General features: G+C 53.9%; 1 protein-coding gene across 4 annotated transcripts in view; it reads right to left on the bottom strand.

Annotated features, from left to right (window-relative positions):
- Zmiz1 (zinc finger MIZ-type containing 1) overlaps window positions 1-12817 on the bottom strand; it is a 206707-nt gene extending 193890 nt beyond the window's left edge. For 2 of the 4 annotated variants that reach the window (XM_021202856.2, XM_021202857.2), the window contains exon 1: window positions 12382-12816. The gene's annotated coding sequence lies outside the window, so the exon portion shown is untranslated. Of the gene's footprint in view, window positions 1-11934; window positions 12157-12381 lie in introns of those variants that run through there. The other 2 variants (XM_029541335.1, XM_029541332.1) reach the window with 2 other exon arrangements.
- Between the last annotated feature and the right edge of the window lie 8146 nt (window positions 12818-20963).

Below are 20963 nucleotides of genomic sequence, written 5' to 3'. Positions count from 1 at the left end.
CGCCTTTAATTCCAGCACTTGGAAGGCAGAGGCAGGCAGATTTCTGAGTTCAAGACTAGCCTGGTCTACAAAGTGAGTTCCAGGACAGCCAGGGCTACACAGAGAAACCCTGTCTCGAAAAAAGAAAGAAAGAAAGAAAGAAAGAAAGAAAGAAAGAAAGAAAGAAAGAAAGAAAGAAAGAAAGAAAGAAAGAAAAGAAAGAGAAAGAAAGTAATTAGTAGGGATTGGCATGTAGCTCAATACACAGAACTCTGGATTTGCCTCCCAACCTTGAATAATCCGTATGTGCGGAACCTGCCTATGGTCCCAGCACTTGGAGGACGGCAGCTGTATAGTGAATGCCAGGTCTGAAACCTCAGAAAGTCTCATCAAGTCAGGGAGGGGACCTCTGTGGTACAGTACTCGCCTAGCATGGCTAAAGCTCTGGGTTTGGTACTCACTGCTATGAAGTAAAGAGGGAAGGGAGGAAGAGAAAATGGTAGAGGGGGGACTAGAACTCAGCACAGAAAGCAGAGAAGATGAAGGCTTGATCACCGACGGAAAAGGAAGATAGAGACCACAATGCAAAGTGTGGACCAGATGCCCACAGCACTTCCCAATTCCAAGTGTTTAATGGGCATGGTGACAGAGTAGGTACTGTAGCAGTGACAGTAGAGGTGACAACCCCTAAAGGATTCTAGATAGCCACTCTCTCCTAGGGGAGCAGGACGGGGGACTGGACAAATCCATAGCCTGGGTCTCAGGCTAGTGAGAGACGCTCCCTAACTGTCCCAGGGAAGCAGCCTAAGAGATGAAGGCTTTAAGAACCTTAAGAACTGCGCACAGGTTGCTGCTTTGCCTGTGGTCCCCCATCCTGCATGTACACGGCCCAGCAGGGAGAAGGCCAGCCTCAGAGAGTGGAGGATAGGGGCAGAGGGAGGCCAGAGCGCTAGGGTCTGCGCACCCAGCACCTTGCTAGTTGTGTTTCCCCTCTCTGAGCCTCAGTTCCCTATCTGGAAAGTGGGGGAAAGGAAGGTGTAATGAACAGGTTCCTCTATTACCCCCTGATCCCATCTCTGGTTCTGTGGGTTCGGGGAGGGGTCGTGTCGCCTGGCACTGCAGCAACAAATCCAAACTGTGGTTTAGGACAAAGCAACATCTGGTGGTCAAATAGGCCAGACAAGTGGGCAAGGAGTCTCAGCGGGTGGCGGTGGTTTCTGGAGACCCTGGCTCTACTCCAAGTGACAAATGGCAAAACACAAGGCAGCCCTACATGTACTGAAAAGTATCTTACCAGAGGATGGCAGCCATGGGCAGACCACAATCAAGGGACCAACAGTGCCCCAGACACCACAGTGAATAAACACCTTCATGCTTGCTCCAGGCCCAACAGCTCTGGGGAGCAGGTTCAGGGGCTTAGGACCCAAACCTCTGTGAGACAAAGCAGGAATCCCAAGCAGGGGAGCAACCCTGTTGACAGCCATGGGGGAGTGGGGGCTGGACCTGAGCCTTACTCACTCCAGGGGAGGGCTTATATAGGGACAGCCAGAGGCTGCATGGTTGGAATACTCAACTAGCAACCTGTCCCTCTGGTTTAGACCCACCGCGTAAATAAAGGGCTGATGTTATTCCTGGTGCATGTGGTAATAATACTCTACGCTGTCTGACAGGGTGCTATTGCATAGCACCTGACAAGGGCAGGGCCTCCTGTCTGATGTTCCTAACAGCCACAAGGGATGCCACAGCAGGAAGCAATGCCAAACCCAGGGCTTCTTACAGAGAGCCCTGAGCTCTGGAGCCTGAGAGTGTTTGGGTGGGATGGGCCTGGGACAGATGGCAGTGGGCAGTGAGGGACAAGCTGGCCTCAGGCAAGTGCCAGTGGGAGGCGGGCTAGAGAGGACGCAAGGCTCAGGTCCATGCTGCCCCCACCTCCCTGGACAGGGCTCCGCCTCTAGTGGTGAATGAATGTGACCGGAAGGGCCTGAAAGACAAAAATCACCTTCCAAAAGCACCCAGTACAGGATCCTGCTTGCTCAGCAAATGCCAGCCACTTTCTTCCCCCTGTGTCTCAACCATCTGCCTCCCTAGCCACTTCCACACCCCACCACCCGAGGGTACTACTTCCCCATCCAGCCTGATGTCCTCAAGCTGCCCAGATGCAAAGAAAGCAAAAGGCCCAGTGCACGGGCTAGTTTTATTTCAACTTGACCCAAGCTAGAGTCATTTGGGAAGAGGGGCTCTCCATTGAGAAACTACCTCCAGCAGATCAACTTGTAAATACGTCTGTAGGGCACTTTCTTAATAAGTGACCGATGTGGGAGGGACACAGCCAGTTGTGGGTGGGGCCATCCCTGGGCTGGCGGTCAGTGTGTGCTAAGGAAAGAAAGCTGGGCAGGCCCTGGAGAGCAAGGCAGTACACAGCAGTCCTCCAGGGCCCCTCTCCATCAGCTTTAGCCTTCAGGGTGCTGCACTGAGTTCTCGCCCTGAATTTCCTGGAGGGTGGACTACAAGTAGGAGGGAATAAACCCTTTTTCTTCCCCAAGTTGCTTTGGTCACGGTGTTTTATCACAGTGATAGAAACCCTAACCAAAAGAAAGCCACCACCTCCAGGAAGTCCATTCTGCTTACTCCGTCCTGCCTCAGATTCAGCCGAGGAGGACCCAGGCAATACCATTGTGCTGTGTCAAAAAGAGGAGTGAGCCCCGGATCCTTCATGGCTCTGGGATGAGAACTGGACTTCAGCTGGAAGGGACCACGAGGGGAGTAAGGAACAGCCCACTCCAGGAGGTGCACAAGGCCACACACGACGTACTATGGGGATGTCATACGCAGGACATACACCTGTGTGACAGGCGTCAGAGGATGTGGCTGCCAAGATACCTCAAGGACTTGGGAACCAAAGGTCCCAGGAACACTGGAAATGGGTATGTGGAGCCTGTGAGTGGTATAGAACAGGCCATGCAGCCTAGGCACTGCTAGGGGCCAGGCGAAGAGGGAAACTATCCAAGGTAGAAAGCCTGAGAATTCGAAGACCTGAAGATTCAAACCCTCCAAGCAGGCCCACCTCTGCATAAAGGGACCAGCTGGGCTGACAAGAAGCAGAAATTCAAAGTCAGCTCAGGCCAGGTGGGGGCACTGAAGGCTCACCCTTCAGTAAGGGCGTCCAGCAGAGGCTGAGCTCCACAGCCCATCTTCAAAACAAGACTAGAATTTCCCCCTGAATTTCTGTTCTGCTCCCAGGATCTGCGACACGGTAAGGTGCTGGGGCCCTGGTGGCCCGTGCACAATGAGTAGAACGACTGAAGGCTAATGAGCAGCCGCCTCTCCCTGCCAGACAGCCAGACCACTTCCCAAAGTCCAGAAAGCCAGAAACCTAAGGACTGTGAGCCAGGGAAATGATGTGTTAACCACAGTGGCAGATGGGGGGGTCACAGCCCTCCCCAAGGCCCTACCCAAAATGCCTCTCTGCACACAAAGCATGCACCCCCACCCCCACCCCCCGAGATGGCTGGCAGCTCTTCTGCAAGCTGAGTGTCCTTCTCATCCACGTTAGGGCTCCCCACACCAGGAAAAGATGACCCACAGAAGCTCTGACCTGATCTACTGCCTTACTTGGAGAAAGAGTTGGGGGAACTTCTCCTCACCTAATCACAGCGCATGCCCATGCAGCAGGAGATAGGACTATCTCCCAGGGACACCAGCCTATCCCAGAAGGCCATACCTATAACTACTCATCCTACATTCCTAGGACCACTTGACCCTGGGCCAGGTAATATGTCACAGGAAGCCTCTTTTGTTAGGGACTATAGTCAAGTCCCTTTTCTTTCTTCAACCTTGGTTTTTCTCACCAGTGAAATGCCCGGCTGAATGAGAAGCAGGCTTCTAAAGACAATGCCCTCTGAAGTTAGAGGTCACACACAGAGCTGGAATGTGGCCAAGAGGAGCTTCAAGACATGACCAGCTATTCCTCCTATGGCCAGGGACTCCGGCCTTGTGGGCAAGGGCATTCTTCTGATACTGTTCAAAGATGCCCACACAGAAGTAAGCTGTGGGCTCTCTCTCCAGAAGATGGAGGTTATAGGAATGAGGCTGAGTGCTCTCAAGCAAGCTACGTTAACAGTTTCAGGGGGGCGGGGTATTGTGCTACCTCATCAACCTGAATCAGGATGCTGTGATATCATCCCAGTTCCTAATTGGTGGGTAAGGAAACTGAAGCTCTAAGGGGGTCTATGAGTAGCCATACGTGCCATTCCCTGTCCTCCACAGATGCTCTGCACAGAGATGAGCAGGTATCAAGGCCTGGTCTACTCTGGGTCTTTTCAAATGGACAGAAGCCAAAAGGGAAGTTGCAGGAGGGAAAACAAGACACTCGGACAGAAAGCCAGATAGATGGCTTAGAACATTCTCCAGGGGCACCAAGCCTTTTGGTAGGTTGAGTTAAAATGTCTTTGGGTTATTATTGCCTCTGTGAGAGGATAGGTACCCCTGTCATGTTTTAGAAGGCCCTAAAGACAAGGAATCAGAAAGCTTTGGTTGGTTCTGAGCCAGTTTGACCTTGAGCAATCGGTACACTGGAGGTAAGACTTTGGGAGAGCACTCCTGACACTGACTAAGGTTACTATTCCTTAAACACTTGCCAGAAGCCAGGCACTGAACACTCCCTAGCTTCTTAACCTATTGGGAGAGCGGTATGTCAGTGATTGTTAGAGCATGAATAACTCATACACAGACGTGGAGGCCAAGGTCAGAGATGTCAAATATAAAAGCTGGAGTTGACAGACTACAGACAGCCAGAAAAAAAAATCCTGAAACAGGCTGGGGAGACGTGTGTCTCAGTCCCTGAAGCGCTTGCCATGCGATTATGAAAACCCAGTTCAATCTCCAGGACCCACATAAAAAGCCAAGGGTAGTTAGTGATGCACTCTTACAGTCCCTGAGCTGCGAGGCAGAGACAGGAAGATCCCTGAGGTTCACTGGTCAGCTAGTGCAACCTAATCAGCTAAGATCCTGAGAAACACACACACACACACCACACACACACACACACACTCAGATCATACAAGCCATACAGACTCACATACATACCAGATACACACACATACCCACACATATATCCACTCTTACACTCACACATACACACAGAGTAGAGCGAGAGCAGGGATGGGGGATTCAGTAAATGATTTTAAGTGTGTAAACAATAGCAACTTCAGTGATACACAATCCTCTCCACCTGGACCAGCCTCTTCCCAGATTCCCGGCTATGATAGCCTGCGGTAGGAAAGCCATCTTGGTGGACCCAGGGCCTGTCCCTGAACCCCTGTGGGCTTGGACTCTCCCCATGTGCCATCCAGAAAGAAAAACTGAGACTCTGGAAAGGACTTCTTGCACTTCCAAACACCAGGAGAAAAAGCCAAGCCTCCGGAGAGCTCGTTCTGTGCCTAGGCTGCACACCCGCTGCTGAAATGGTGTTCTGAGCTCCCCAACTGACCCAGCAGAGGTCAAGGTCCACCTAGGGTGCAGGGTGAGGGACTGGGCAGGAGCCTTGAGGACAGAGCAAAGTCCAGACAACTGGATCCCGAGCCAGGTTCCTTTTTCCTCCAGCAGCTGTCACCTGGACCTGACACAGGTGCCTCTTAGGGTGGAGCCAGCAGGTTCCAACCCTGCTTCCTTGTCCAGAGAGGAACCAACAGCGGACAGATAAGCCATTAGCCATACACGCTCAAAGTCGGCAGGAAATGGGTTGGGGGGGGGGCTGCAGGGGAGGAAACCTTGGCGCAGAAGAGCTTGGAGTCTCTCGAGAGGAACGTGGTTTGATTTCTCTCACGTCAGCATTCACTCTCAACCTATCGACATCTCTGCACATGCACACAGGAAGCTCGTGTACTGGAAAAGGTTTAGAGACGGTCCTTACAACAAACTCAAGGGTCACCTCTGCCCTCCCTCAGTCCAGCTGGGCTCCTGAGCTAGGTTACAAACAGCCTTTATTGGGGTGCACTAAAGACTGGGGTGCACTAAAGACTGGCCAACAGTGGATGTTCAGTACGTGTCTAAAGAACTCATGAACTGCCAGAGCCCAGGTTCTAGGCTTAGTTCAGCTCTGTATACTGCTAACTTTGAGTGAAGTTAATCGTTGCTTTCTAAGGCTCCATCTTCCTGGGCTAGAAAAAGACAGGCAGTCCCTACCTAACTCTATAGGAGTTCAAAGCCCAGAGAAGGAGGCTCTGTGGTAGAAGGGGTATTTCTTCCTATGACCCACAGCTAAGAATATAGGGTGAGTCTTTTGGGGTTTAGGGGGAGCCTCCAGGCAGGGAAGGGTTCTAGAGACCACAGAGGAATCCCTTATTGTGAGCTGTTTCTACTCAAGTCAGACACCCTGAAGGAATTTTGGACAAGGAACCATTGAAAGCACAAAAGAGTCCCTATTCTGACAGTCTCGCCATCAGTGGCCTGGCCATGTTCTGGTCTGCATAGAGTTTGACAAGCATGTGGGAAAAACTAATGGACAAAAGAATCACCACCGACCCTCCCCCCCCATATTTGAGGGCAAAGGACAGAGACAGGCAGAGATGAGCGTGTGTGCACATCTGAATGTGTGCTGGAGGGGAAGAGAGATAGACAGTGGACCCACCAAGAGGGGAACAGGCCTGTCCCTCAGACCCTGTTTCTGGGGACAGGTGCCTCAGGAAGGTTCATAGCCCCAGAGATGCAAAGCCTGTTCTGATGGTCCCAAGAATAAGTCACTCTAGTTACTGAAGCCCTCCTGTCACTCCATGTCACTCCCCAGCCTCAGCTTCCCCACTGGTTCTGACAAGGGTTTGACCGAGGAGATCTTTGGAAGGACATATCTGTTCTGACAGCTTGCAATGCAGATATGCTATAGAAAAACACTCCCCACCCCCAACACACACACACACACACCACCACCACCACCACTGCCCAAGAGACCTAGAAAAGCAGTCCCTATCCTCAACCTGCTGTCTAGGGCCAGGGCTGGGTAAAGCAGAGTCTCCACACACCGTCTGTCTTCAACAGCCTGCCACGGCCAAAACCTTGAAGTGGTTACAATTACAGCCAGGCTAACAGGATTAGGGGAGCGTTGAAATCTAAGAAATCTAATTAGCTCAGACACCCCCACCCCGGCCTCCCCCAGCACAATCCTGTAGTAACCCTGGCAGCTGGGCCTAATGGGAGGGGCAGGCCCCTGGCCTTCAGGGCTACAGTCATTACCTGAACAGGTGTGCCTGGCCAGGACAGGTCAGACTTCCTGGGAAGGTGTCCTCCCAGCCTGCCCAGTTACCCACTGCCCACAAACCCAGCAGCTAAGGTGGGTATCAAAAAGTGGCAGCAATTCGTCTCCAGATGACCAGATGCAAGGGTGGTGGCCATGGAGGAGGGGAGGGAGACTCCAGGGGCCCTAAAAGGGTGGCCACCTTACATAGTGTAAGAGACTGACTCAGCCAGAGGAGGGGCAGTTTGAGTCACACTCTGTATCTATAGAAACCATAGCAGCCCAGGGACAATCTTGCTTCCTCCTCCAGGGTCACCGCAGAGCCGAAGCTGGTGCATTCAAACACCTAGGCAGGCAGGCAGGACCTGAGGTTCAGTGTAAGCTCTAGATGGGAGGGAGGGAGGCAAGGAGGGAGGGAGAGAGAGACAACAATAAGGAACGAACTGGTGTGAGCTGCTAGTGGTGTAGACCTTGTATAGCCAGATGCAGGGAAGTCTACGTGCCACCCTTCCTGGAAAGAGCTGCTGTTTCTGCTCACTCTCTCACTCTCTCTGGGGTCGGTCCACACAGGTTTCTGAGGCACATCCCTGCATAGTTGGGGCTGTTGCTCAATGCACTGTGATATAGGGATCTGCAAGGCCTGGAGCTGAGTCCTGGCTTAGGCACAAGCTCTGGGCCTCTCTCTGAGCTTCATTTTCCTTCTCTGTTAAATGAAAGTAATTCCATACAGTAGCTGACACTGTTGTGAATGGGATCAAACAAGTTTGGAAAAAAAAAAAAACGATTCTAGATGAACCATACCGGGCAAAGGAAGGGGCTGTGGCCACACCCTTTCTCATGTACACATGGCAGGCAGCCAGAGGCTGGTGGGTAATTATTTATTTGGACTGGTCTTTCAGCCCTGGCTGGACAAGAGCTCCTAAGAGTGTCTTGCATAGTTCTGGGCCTCATGGGCCACTGTCTTCGCTCTGTGGATTCTCATTAAACACATGAATAGTTAGTCCTGGATCCCTGACCTGATCCTGCTGTCATTACACAGCTCCTCCCAGGTCGAACGCAATTCAAGAGGCAAGCCTGGAGCCGATGGAAGAGAACCCCTGCACTCCTCTCACCTCAATTAGGCTGGAAACGGCCATTGGAAGGGTGCTCCCCACCCCCATGTACACATCATTACATTATGATATAATACACACATATCCTACAGGACCCAGACCTCACAGTCATTAAGGAAAAATGAGTCTGTGGTTGGGAGAGGCCAAAGCATTTTAAGCCCAAAATTCATCAGGCTGCCCAAAGGTGGTGAGCACCCTGTCACTGGAAGCAGGCAAGCTGAGGCTGAAGAGTCAGCTGTAAGCTATCAGGGAGGTAAGGATAATGGAGCAACCTCTGGAAAAGGTTTCCAGCAACCCTTCCGCCAATCCGGTCCTAGACATATTCTGCACAAAAGTTTGCGGAACTTGCAGGATGAAGACTCAACCATGTAGGATGATAGGAGTTCTGGGCTTGGACCCATTTTACACATCAGGAGACTGAGGCCCAGCAGAGTGACCTCCTGGCCCACACAGCTAGCAAGCCACAGCCATCTGATAGGGTTTTCTTTCCCCGTGTCTAGTGTCTATGGTAGGCTGGCTGTGTGTTGCCTCCCTGAGGGAGGGCCTAACCTCAGACTCAGGGCTGGAGCTTCCAGGCTTCATGTACCCAGGCAAGCTGGCAACCCCAGCCTCAGGGTATCTTCAGAACAAAGATGCTCCCACCCACCCCCACCCCCCAACCTCCAGAGAGGGCTTGGGTAGAGGCCACTGTGTCCTGCTGAGAGGATCCAGCAGTCACCAGGAGAAACTGCAGCCACAGGGTCAGGGTCAGGGGTAATTAGGGCAGCAGCCTTTGTTATCTACACAAAACCCTAGGAATCTCATAAAGATGCAAGAGAGGCAGGGGCCTGGCAAGGACCCACAGGAGCAGCTATGAATGAAAATTTATGGGACCCAGTCACTACCCGGCAGGCCTACCATGCTGGTATCATGCCACCATACCCAAAGATGTTTCCCCAAATTCACTCACTGCTGTACAGAGATTTCTTACAACGTTTTACTCTAAGACTTGGGTCAAAACTACCCAATGAACCTGGGGCTGGAGCTAGGTATCCAAACTTCCCCTTGCCCCCAGAGGACATATACAAACACACACACACACACACACACACACACACACACACACACACACAGAGGGGTGTTGGAGCCAAATCCCAGTTTCTAGGTCTTTCTTCATTTGCCCTATATCCCCCCCCACTTTTCCTTAGAATGAAAAAAAATTAAAAAAAGAACATTTTGTCCCCACAAAGAAGCCAGCAGCCGTTTCTGCACAGACAAGGCTATTTATTCAAACTTTTTTTTTATAAGTCCAGTCCCCTCTGTGAGACTGTGAACAGTACTCAGAAAGTCTTACAACCACAGCTCAAGTCTTGAAAACTCTATAGCTCCTCCCCTAGCCCCAGTTCCCAAGTTCCCAAGTCTAAACTTCTGATTCATATGAGAAAACGAGGTCTCCTAACCGTGTGACTCGGGGCCAGTGATGCTTCTGTCCTTTGGAGAAAAACAAAACAACCAATACCCATAAAACTCAGAGGACAACACCATCTCCCTCTAACTGCACTCCTCGGGCGCACAGGCTCCTAGGCAGATAGGGCTTTCAATGTGCCTTTTGTTTGATGCTGGCCTCTCCACATCCTCTTCTTGAAGAGGGAAAGGTCAGCACAAGGCTCCCGGGTGTTCACAAGCCCTCTGCCTCGCTCAGGGGCCAGGAATTCCCCCTTCTTTGGACCTCTTAAAAAACCAATCCGGGTAAGAAAGGCCATGAGCTTGCGCCCTCGTCTAAACTTCCCAAATAGCTCACAGGCAACTCCTCCACACTCCAGTCACCAGCATAGAGAGGCAGGCCCCGGAATTCACCAGCAACCAAGTCGCCTGTTTCTCCAGCCCCAGCCACCATCCCTTTATCTGTACCTTCAAAAAAAAAACAATAATAAGCAAAACCAGGCACCTCTGGGAACAGCCTCTGGCCTCCTGCCCTGCCCTGTGTAACCAGCCTGTCCTCACACCCACGAGGGAGGGAGGAGACTGCACTAGTTAACCCTCTGGTCTACCAGGCCCAGTTCCCAGGTTGCAGCAGAGGCAAACTGTTGCTTAAGAAAACCACTGGCACCAGGAGGCAGCTGGAGCCAATGGCTCTCTGTAAGGCCAAGGCAGGGGCTTCCACAGGCGCAGCCCACAAACCGCCCTTCCAAATCCGGGGGGTTGGTCCCCACTGTCCATGCGCGGGGCTGTCCACCCACGGGGCTCCAAATGTCCCTGGCAGTACAGAGAGGAGGGAAAGGCTGGCCGAGCGGTGCACTCACCCCGCCAGCCCAGCCGCCAGCCAGCTTCTTGGAGATCTCAGAGAGAACATTTGTTTGGGCTGCCAAGTTAAATCTTCCTCCCTCATGTCAGGGCATTGGAAAAGCAGTCAGGGTTGAAAGGGGAAGGGGGAGAGCGGGGGAAGGAGCCGCGGGAAGGAGGGCGGGAGAACGCGAGCAAGCAATCCAGGCGGGCAGGCTCAGAGCCCCAGTTACTCTTAGCATTGCCAGCCCAAGAAGCTGCAGCTCCCGGGGGAGACGTTGACCGAGGTCTCGGCATCGAAGCAGAGATCTGGCCGCCAGGCCTTCCAGGGCTCCCGGGTCGGGTGCGGGATGCCAGGCTCCTTGAGCCCGGGCTGTGGAAGAGGCCCTTTGCCCTGCTCCGGGCTGGAGGCACAAGGTGGAACTGGAAACCAGAGAAAGGAAAAGTTTTCGGCAGGTAGAGGGAAGGGCAGAGTAGCCGCGGCGATCCGCTGTCCCCGGGGGAGGGTGGGGGGCCCAGGCCCGCAGTCCTGGCGCGCTCCCGTCCTCTAGCCCTCCCGCCCGGGTTGTTTACATTCCTGGAGTGTCTTTTAAACCCGAGGCTGTGGCCGGCTCCTGGCCTTCTCCCGCGGCTTCGGGGCAGTCTCCCGTGAAAATCTGCTGGCGCACAATGGCCGGGAGAGGAGGCCGCCCCTCTCCCGCGCCCCCACCGCTCCAGGGCGGGGAACCTGCCCTCTGCACCGCGCCCTCTCCCAGCCTGGCCAGCTTCCTGGACAGATGTCCCCGGCCGGGGGGCGACGCGCTCCCGCAGCCTGCACCGCGACACCGAGGCCGTGCTCCCCACTGTTTTCTCCCTGGCCCTGACGCCAGGAATGTGAAACAAGCTTTCTGAGCTTCCCTCTCACAATCCGGACCGAGTTTCAGCTCCGGCCCGACCCCTCAATCTCCTCCCGGGTCGGCCTCCCACTCCCCCGGGGCCACCGCCGCCGGAGACAGAGAGGAAGAAAGAACACGGGGAAATTACTTTCGTATTTGCAACGCGCGCGCGCACACACAGACACATCTTCCCCTTGGGCTCGCCTCCGGACTGGGGCAGCCCCGGCCAGGCGTTAGCCTGAAAGCCCCTTCGGCTTCCGAAGCCCTAACGAGAAGCCTCGACACATCTCCTCAACGTGTCCTGCTTCAGCCACGCGCCGCATTTCCCTGGGCTATTCTCCCCCCAAAACAACTTAACCGCGCCCCCATCTCCCATGTACAAAAGTGTGTTCTCCATAGAAATTCGGAGGCACAACTTAACACCACCAACCCTTGCCTCCCTAGAATCCAGCGCCTTCCCAGAGGTTCTCCTACGCACACAGGAGCACAACTTCACATCTTTCCAAAAGAGGCAAGGGAGACGCAGCCAGTCCTTCCCGGGTCCTCTCCTCCCTCCTCCGAATCCGTATCCCGGCCGGCTCCCGACTGATCGGAGCGACGGCTGGGAGGCGCGCCGGCAGGAGGCGGGCACCGAGTCCGCGCGCACCACCGCACCGGCGCCCGGTACACCCGAAGAACCCCGGGTCCCCGCGCTCATCCGGAGCCGCTCTACACAAGCTGGGCGCTAGCTGGTGGCCAGAGCCTCCGCCCCCGGCGGCCAGTGCAGCGCGCCGAGCCCGCACGGCTGGCTTCTTTCGCCCGGCCAGAGCTAAACCTTTAAGAGGAAAGCCCTAGTATACTACACAGCGCTCGCACCCCGACGATCCGCCGAGAGCGGGTGGAAGCCTCGGTGTTAACGGGCGCTTGGCTCTGTCCCCAAACTTACCGGGCGCTGCGAGCACCACTGCCACCGCTGGAGGACGCGCCGCCGCCACCGCCGTGTAGGGCAGGCTGGAGCCGGGAGGAGCGCAGCGAGAGCGCGGAAATCCACTCGGCTCCGACTCCGGCTCTGGCTCCTCACCGGCCGGGGCTAGGGTCAGCGCGCTGCGCGGGCGCTGCTCCCTTGCTCTGCAGCCCGATCGCTGCTCGCCCGGCCGGCAGCTTGCTCTCCCGGGCGCCCGCCGCCGCCGCTCGCTTTTTTAATGTCCACAGACAGTGAAAAGGAACTCGGCGTTAGGGGGTGAGTAAGTGAATCAACTCGCCCGGAGCCGAGCAAGTTGAAGTGTCAGATTACATTGGCTATTCTATTTCCAAAGGGCCCCGCGCCGCCGGCCTCCCGCAAAAGCCGGCACGGAGTAACGGCGGGAGCGGAGTGCCGCGCCTCCGGCGCGCAGCTCTGCTTGCTTTGGTTCGCTCTCCATCTGCGCGCTCGCTACGTTCTCCCTTTCCCTTTCCCTTTCCTTTCCGCCCCTCTCCTTTCCCTTCTTTTCCTCCCTTTCTTTTCAGTTCCCAGGTCTCAGCTCTCTTCCGAACCCTGTTAGGCTCCGCGCTACCCTCACCCTCCTCTGCTGCTTGTTCACTCCAGTCCCTCTTCTCGCCTCCCTTCGCTGCTCTTTAACGCCCCCCTCTCCGCATCCTATAAGTTTGGAGCAGGGACACTGATGTGCCTAGGAAGGGACCACATTGGTAGGAGCAAAATTACTTCCAGAAGGCGTACCCCGCTTCCTGCTGGTCCCCTGCAGGAGTGCACTGAGACCCCAGGTGCTGTCAGCTATCTGAATTGGGGTGGCTGGGTTGCTAATGAGACACCGTGTGTGAAGCTTCCACGTAGACTTTGGGATTATTCCTAAAACGGGGTGAGAGAGTGTTTGAGGACCCTAACCTTCACTTCCACGGGTGAAGTAGGGGAGGCTGAAGTGCGCCTCCATTGACATCTTGAGAAAGAGCGAGAGGTGCAGAGGGAACCATAAGTCCCCACTACTACTTGAACTTAAGAGCAAGATCGCCTTAGTGCCTGGTAGGGAGCGCCTGGGGCGCTGAGAGCCAAGCGCTCCCGCTTTGCAGAGGGGGAAATAACCCAACCCAGCTCACAGTCCAGGGCTGGGCTCCACTCCTGTAGTGGCGAAGGGCACTCACGAAGCAGTTAGGTGCGCTCACTCGCGGAGGTTCCCCTCGCAGACCGGCCCCCAAGTGTATCCAAGTGCGCACTCACTTTGGCTCCTGTCCATTGACACTCACACAGAAACTCCTACACAAACCGCACACGGGTTTGCGCCTACCTTGCAGCATGGCACGCATACTTCTCATAGCACGCATGACCCCCTCCACACACTTGTACACACACTTTCCATCCCAGATATGCTCGTGCACCTGGAGTCATACAATTGAACACACAAATATCGCTGTACACCACCCCCGGTACGTTTAAAACCAAAACAAAACACGAGGCATTTCCCCGTGCACTACCTCTCACATTCGCGTACACATACCACACATGTTCCCCTTACTCTTCCACATCCCTTCCTCAACCCCACCCGCCTCTCGATTAGAGGTACTATAGTCCTAAAGATAACAAGCGTCTAGGCCAGCACGCGCACGCGCTCCCCTTCAGGACAGGCGGGGGAAGGCTTGGGTCTGAGCCCGCTAGGGACTCCAGGTGTGGCGATAACTCCGTGCTCCGCGTTTTGCAGGCAGCCACGGTGTCGGAGGCGAGGCGAGGAAGGGAGCTGGAATAACAAAGGCAAGTTGGGAAGAGCGCAAGGGGGCGCAGCCCTGGCCGGGCCGCGGGGGGAGCCCTGCACTGCCGGGTCGTCGGAGGCTGCTTGGCCGCCAGCCGGGGGAACCGGAGGTGGGGAGGAAAAGTGGGGGGGAGAGGGGCGGAGCCGCCGCGTGACGTCAGAGAACAATGACACCGCTGGGGGCGGGTTCGGGCAGGCAGCCCGGGCGGGGGTCTTTCTCAGGGCCTGGGGCGGGCGGATGAAGTCTTGGCCTCGCCAAGGCGGCTGATTGATTGACGAGGTCCGCAGGGGAACGCAGACGTGCCACGCAGACTCGCGAGTCCTGAACCTCCTGGGTGGTGATCATAGCGCACCGCACCGCAGGCCAACAGGGGCGCCGGTCGGACAGCTCCCCCATCACAGACCCCCAGTTTAGAATATCCTTCAGAGGGCTGGCTGATCTGACCTCGGCTTGAACTCCTTCAGGGCCAGAGAGATCACTCCTTCTATCACCAAGACAAGAAGGCAAAATGCGTTTACTAGCTTTGAATCCATTCTCAAAGCTGTGACTGTCTGGCAGCCGAGAACTCAGCCTGGAATTCCTGAGGGTAGACTGCAGCTCAGGTCCACAGGGACATGGGGCAAGGGTGTCTGGGTGCGGGGGAAGCTACCTTTCTGGACTCCTGCTACCTATCGGGTGCGAGGGGGTGGGTGGGGTGGGGGCGGTGCTCACTTCTGGCCTCAGTCCTGTCACAAGAGATGAACTGTTAGCAACTTGCTCCACCACCCACCCACAGGTGGCAGCTGAGTATCCCCGGGGAAAGTGGGTGGCATGAAATCACTTCCAGACCTCTAGGGACACTGGAATGGCCTGGTCTCAGTACATTTACAACAACAAGAAGAATACCTCCCCCGACTCCACCCCAGCTTGTGGATGGCGCAGGTTGGGGAAAGTAGTCTGAGAAATCCTAGAAAGCTGGACTTGAAAGACGAGAAATCAGTTTGCTGAAGGAGCCACAGGCATCCTGCTCTCAGGCACAGCATTGGCACATCCAGGAGGCCACCAAGGCCCCTGTCAGCCTTAAGATGCAAGAACAGACCCAAACAACACCAGGGCCAGTTCCTGTTCCCTTGATGACCACCAAGTTAGGGCACTCAGCTCTGTGGGTCTTTCTCTAAATCTGTAAGTAACCTGAGCTAGTCACCTCTAGGAAGTGGAGAAAATGGTGACCTCTGGTGAACATTCATGTTCAAAAGCTCCTGTCCAGAAGAAGGCCTGCCCCCATCCCCTTTCTTTAAAAAATTACATCTCGTGTATTTATTTATTTATTTATTTGAGGGGAGGGACACACATGAAGATCAGAGGACAACTTTGGGAAAACATTTCTCTCTTTCCACCAATGTAGGTCCTAGGGATTGAATTTGGATTCTCAGGCTTGATAGCGGGTACCAATGGTGAGCCATCTTGCTGGTCCCCAACCCCTTGTTTCTAGCCTACATGTACACCTGGCAATCCAGAAGTAGCTGCAGAGGCTAGAGGAGTCTAGCAGGACAGAGTCCATGTTGCTTTCCGCCTTCCCCACCCACCAAGTGTGACAGCTTGAGGGTAGTAAATCTAAGAACTCACACTCAGGCCTTGTCTGAGGACCCACGCCGGAAGCACTGGGATTCCTAGGCCCTCCTTATCTATGTTTCTCAGCTCAAGAGGTTGCTGGGCCAGTTGGCCCCCTCTGGAGCCCTAGAAGGGGATGGCTTATTTAGTGCCTACTGTGTGCTGAATGAGGACATCATGACATTCACCTACCACCTGCGGTTAGGGACATTACTGTCCCCTCCAGAGGAAAGTGAGCTGTAAATCTTGTCCACCTGCTGCTCAGACTCTCATTAACATGGTGTCTTGTTAGCCAACCACACTGCATTCTTATCCAGAAATTCTGTGTAGCCCTAGGCAAGTTGTTCTCCCTTTCTGAGCCCTCTGTAAACTAAAGGCTAGGTCTCATAACACTGATCAAGCCTTCGTGTCTGTCTGCTCCCTGAGTCTCAGCTTCAGCAGCAGCAGGGCCTGGGTGGAAACAGAGATGGAAAGTCCACTCTGTCGATTCAGGTTCCTGTATTCCCCCTGGCTCAGAAGGCAGCTTCAGTGCCCACCAGAGTGTGGGTTGTGTAATGCAGGCTCCACTTACACCCACCTTTCCAGCAGGTTTAAGTACTCTAGTTTCCTACCCATCAAGACTGAGGTGGGGGTCTAAGCCTGAATCCCAGGAAGCAGGAATTCCAAGGGCCAAGAGAGAGGCATTGATGGGAGGATCTATGCAGCATACAGGGCGTATGGCCTCCCGACCAGACTGCCATCCATGGGCTGAGGCAGGAACAGGCATAAAAGTGTCAGTTCCTGCCTTTCTGCTCTGGAGCCAAAAGGCATGTGAAAATGGAACTTGCCGCTCCCCTCTCCTTCCATGTCTCCAACCTGGTATCTCCAGGCTGATGGAGGAGCACAGAGGTTACCTGGATGTTCCAGGGTAGGGTTCCAGGTCCGGCTGAACCCCGAGCTCATCGCATCACCGGTGACGACACAGAGGAGGTGGCCTTTGGAGCACTTCAGGGGAAGATGTAACCACCTGCTAAGAACTGGTCTCTATCTCAGCCCTTCCAGTGAGTAGTGGGGACATAATTAGTCTTCACCTGGGCTTGAGCAGGGACCTCTGGGTCCTGCCCAGTGCTGTACTATCTATAGTATCTACTATATATCTTAGGAGTAGATAGTTGATCTAGCACAGAAAGCCTGGCCCCTCTAGCGCAGAACCTCTATGTCCCAGCTAGATTCTTCTTCCTTTTCCAGAACACTAGAAAACCGATGTGCCAGAGGACGATTCCCAGAACTTTGGTCATCTGGGTCTCATCTGTATTGGTTTCTTGGGAGGCTAGGGGCCCACTGAAACAAGGTCTCGCCATATAGCCCAGACTGGCCTTTGAACTGAAAGAGTTCTGCATTGGTTGAATGCTGGGATTGCAGCTGTGAGCCATCATGTACCCAGCTAGGATGTGTCATTTTGTCTTGCCATCTTCTGACCCTCACCGTGGCACTTCGATGGGTGACTAAGATGAGCTACAGAGAGAGGCGGTGGCTTCCCCTGGACCACAGGCCAGGAAAGTACAGAGAAAGCATGAAAGGTGGGCCACTTCCTGCAGCAGCACCCTCTCCCTACAGCTAGAGCTCTGCCAAGCAGCAGGCTAGGGCTGGTATGTGAAGGACAGCTGGGGAGATGAACTCAGCGTGCCAAGGGCGGAGCACAGTGGCTTCCTGCCTCCATTCTGCAGCACCCTGTAAAAGAGCTCAGGTGTCTCATGTATGCGCGCTTTTCACACTCTCCTGCCCTAACCTGTCTTTATGCTCTCCATGTTTAGTGGCTTCCAGGAGAGCCACCAGCGCATGGCAGCACATGCATACAACTCCTTGCATGCTTTTGCACAAGCTCCTTTTGTCTTCTAAGACACACCCATCCCAGCCTTCCAGTCCATATCTGCAGCCACCTGCTCAGGAGCCTGCTCTGATAATATCACCAGCAAAGATGTCTACGTCATCTCCATCCCTGAGTGCTGCCAGACTGCCTCTATATCCGTGTGACCATAGCGATTGCCTGCTATGGGCCAGGTCCTCAGTAGCTTGAACTCTGGGCCTCACCTGGGTTGAGGATTAGTACTAACAGCTCCACTTTACTGATAAGAAAACTGAGGCCCCGGAAATCTCAGTCGCCAGTGTAATACCTCATGGTGGAGAGCTCTTTGGTACCCAAGGCTTTTTGGTACCTCTAGGGGTAGCATGGTTCATCGCTCTATGCTATCACCCGGCGAGTTGGCAAGCAGTAAGTACAGTGTCGATATGGGGCACACATGGAGAGGCCAGGCTCCCAGAAAGGACTGCCCAGATAAGATGCCATTTCTTAGGTTTAAGGAAGAAAAATCACTGCTGTTGGATAGGTGCCTGGAAGGCGAGCTCTCATGGAAGCTGTAGAAAAGCAGACAAGGGGGGAACATGGACCTGCACAAGATCACAGAGAACAGCTAGTATCCGGGCTCCCAAAGCGACAGGCATTCATGCACTCTGCAACCTGCCTTGGAGCTTCTTCAACCGTGTTCTTTAGGAAGGACACACGGGCCCAGAGGCCTTGAGGATGCTGAGTTTTTCAGTGAGTGGCTCCAGTTCTTACCCCCCCCCCCATTAAAGTGAAAGAGAAGAAAGAAGAGAACCTGAAACATTGTTTCCAGCTGTGGCTGGTGCCAACTGGAACCAGAATCCGGCTGCATAAGATGGATGGAGTAGGCACTAGCCACCCAGAGACCTTGCCTTGGTCCTTCTGCAAGGATCAGGTGCAGTTTGGGAGGGCTGGAGGACCACGGCCCACCATCATGGTTTCCTTCCTCACCCACCTGCAGCCTTGGGTGAGCTGGACCCCTTCCTTGGCAGGTGGCCCCTCACTCTATCAAGAAAGATCTGTAGGTACCTGTCTGAGGGTGCTGCGAAGATCTCTCTTCTAGGACATCACTTTAAACACCGGTTTAATTCCTGGGTGACCATAGGAGGATTTCCTACCACGCCCCCCAGGGAGGAAGCCCATCTGCAGGGGTGAGGAATGGGAGCCTAGAGGCACATCAGTCAGCTCTCAGCAGAGTCAGCTACCCATTCGCCCTTCAGATCGGGCTCCATGGTCATCACCTTCTGCTTACATCTCTTTTGAGAATCTCTCTTGCACCCTAACTCTCACCTTTCCAGACCATGGACAAGTCTGAACCAGGTTACCCCAAAGATCAGCCCTGCAAGAGCAATGTCCTGGTCACTGGCCAGGGTCTCTAAGAGGAAGCTGCTACCAGAACTGGCTTCCTAAGCGCCCTCCTCCCCTGGGAAAAGCACTTCTGAGTTTGTAAAGAGCACTTTCTGTCCTGTGTAAGGGCCACAACAGCCTCAGGAGGCAGGCAGATTGTACATCCTCATCTTTGAGGAAGAAGAAGAAGATGAAGAAGAGGAGGAGGAGGAAGAAGAGGAGGGGGAGGAAGAGGAAGAAAAAATGGCTTGGTAGTTTGGCCAATATCACACAAATGGGGGATGGGCAGGGTCTTGTCAGGATTTGAACTCTGATCGCTTGATCCCATGTCACCAACCGAGGTGATGTTTCAAAAGATGACACTCCTAGCCCCAGATATTGCCACAAGACAAGATCTCAGAGACTTTGGTGTATTTAACAAATAATTGTTGACTATAAGCTGTGTCAAACACAGAGCTTAGTTCTAGGGATTCAATAAAGAGGAGGCAGATGGGTTCCATGCCGCCACCATCTATCTGATAATTCTGATCGAGGAAACCAGCCAACAGGCCCCGTGCAGACAGGCCTGTTCCCAGAGCTTCAGCCCATGTGCCCCAGAAGGAGCCCAGGGCCCTGGGCCCACGACCTTGGGCTTCTGCCCTGGTTTTGCGTCTTCCTAGCTGTGTGGACTGAAAAAAGGTTTTCCTGACATCCGTAAGCACACAGCTTCTCCCATGGTTTCTAGGTCCTTGCCCTACTCCCACCTTCTAGGTCAAGTGGTTAATGATTTCCTGGCATGAGTAATTATCCTGGTACAGTGTTTTCTTAAACCCAACTTTTCATGGGCACTTGAAGGCAGAGAGGGGCTTCTCGGGTCATCTGACTTGAGCCCCTCACTAAGCAAGAACACCTTAGCCTCATTTTTTCCCAGGAAATAGCAGCCTCCCCCCACCCCTCTCTCACCCTTCCGGAGTAGATAGACTGCTCGCTCCTTCACAGAGCAGACCTCTGCCCAGTGGCGTGCTAGTAAATGTTTAACACCTGGCTCTCCAGACTGGGGAGAACCTGATTCGTAGTATCTGTTGATTCCCTTAGTGTAAATAGTCCTGCCACAGCGGCCTGGTGCTGCATGCTTAGCAGTTCACACAGTTGGTGAAAGTTTAACCGCTGTCATTCCTGAGTCAGTACAAGCAGGCTACAACACAGGGTTGCCCCCAAGAAGAATCTGGTCCCGCTTGACTTTGCTGGAAAGTTTTTTTTTTTTTTTCTTTTTTTTTTTCTGCTATGGAGCAAACCTTCTCACTGTCCGAGTACATCCCTCCACATCCTGATGTGAATCCTGTGAGATGGGTAGATCCTGGGTTTAGCGGAGATGGATTAGCCACCTTCCTCTCTGCCTTTCCTCCCTCCCTACCTCCTTTCTTCCCTTCCGTACTACTCCCTTCCTTTCTCAAATATTTATTGGGCCCTGGTGAGGAGGTACTAGGTACTGTGGCTACACAGTATCTTTTCCCCCTGACTCCACCTACCCTGCCTGTCTACTTCCCAGACCCCACTCAGACCTGCTGATCCCCATTCTCCCTGGCTTGTGTTGACTGTTACCCTTTCTCTTTCTGCCTTGGGCAGCCCTGCCTCCCTCTCCAAGCCTCCTGGAGCCTTTATCGTCCCTTTTGACACTTATCACTTTCTACCTCGGATTACAGCTATTTGTGTACAGGGCTTATCTCCCTGCCAGACAGAGAGGCAGCTCCGGCTGTTGAAAGTGTGGACTTTGGAGCCATGTGACCTGGCCTTCCATCCCAGTCCCAGCACAAGGGCTACGCTTTCTCTGGAGCTCACACCACCTTTGGGAACCTCCGTTCCTTTATCTTCCAGGCAGGCCTGGTGATTAACCACTTCCAAGATGGTTTTGGCTATTCAGTGGGATTAAAAAGTAAACCCCTTTTCCGGTTCCTGTCTGGACTTCCATCCTCTTCTGGATAGACCTTGTGCCAGTGCCTCTTCGTGGTCTA

This window comes from Mus pahari, chromosome 8 (genome assembly GCF_900095145.1).
Source record: "Mus pahari chromosome 8, PAHARI_EIJ_v1.1, whole genome shotgun sequence".
NCBI classification, from domain to species: domain Eukaryota; kingdom Metazoa; phylum Chordata; class Mammalia; order Rodentia; family Muridae; genus Mus; species Mus pahari.
This window is presented reverse-complemented; position numbering and strand designations above follow the sequence as displayed.